Source organism: Microtus ochrogaster, chromosome 1 (assembly GCF_000317375.1).
Source record: "Microtus ochrogaster isolate Prairie Vole_2 chromosome 1, MicOch1.0, whole genome shotgun sequence".
In the NCBI taxonomy this organism is placed as follows: Eukaryota; Metazoa; Chordata; class Mammalia; order Rodentia; family Cricetidae; genus Microtus; species Microtus ochrogaster.
The window spans coordinates 110,722,337-110,723,068 of NC_022009.1; positions in this window are offsets into that span (position 1 = coordinate 110,722,337).

Here is a 732-nt window from a genome sequence, read left to right on the forward strand (position 1 = left end):
CCCCTTGGGTCTCAGGATGGGGTCCCCCCCTTGGGTTTCAGGGTGGGGTCCCCCCTTAGGTCCCAGGGTGTTTTCCCCCCCTTGGGTCCCAGGGTCCCCCCTTGGTTCCCAGGGTGCTGTCTTCCCCTTGGGTCCCAGGGTGGGGTCCCCCCCTTGGGTCCCAGGGTCCCAGGGTGGGGTCCCCGCCTTGGGTCCCAGGGTCCCAGGGTGAAGTCCCCCCCTTGGTTCCCATGGTGGGGTCTCTCCCCTTGGGTTTCAGGGTTCCAGGGAGGGGTTTCCCCTTGGGTCTCAGGGTGGGGGTCACCCCCTTGGGTCCCTTGGTCCAAGGGTGGGTTCCCCCCCTTGGGTCCCAGGGTGGGGTCCCCCCTTGGGTCCCAGGGTTCCAGGGTGTGGTCCCCCCTTGGTTCCCAGTGTGGGGTCCCCCCTTGGGTCCCAGAGTGGGGTCCCCCCCTTCGGTCCCAGGGTCCCAGGGTGGGGTCCTCACTTGGTTACCAGGGTCCCAGGGTAGGGTCCCCCCTTGGGTTTCAGGGTGGGGTCCCACCCTTGGGTCCCAGGGTGGGGTCCCGCCCTTGGGTGGGGTCCCGCCCTTGGGTCCCAGGTTGGGGTCCCCCCCTTGGGTCCCAGGGTCCCAGTGTGGGGTCCCCCCTTGGGTCCCAGGGTCCCAGGGTGGTGTTTCCCCCTTGGGTCCCAGGGTGGTTTCCCCCCCTTGGGTCCCAGGGTCCCAGGGTGTGG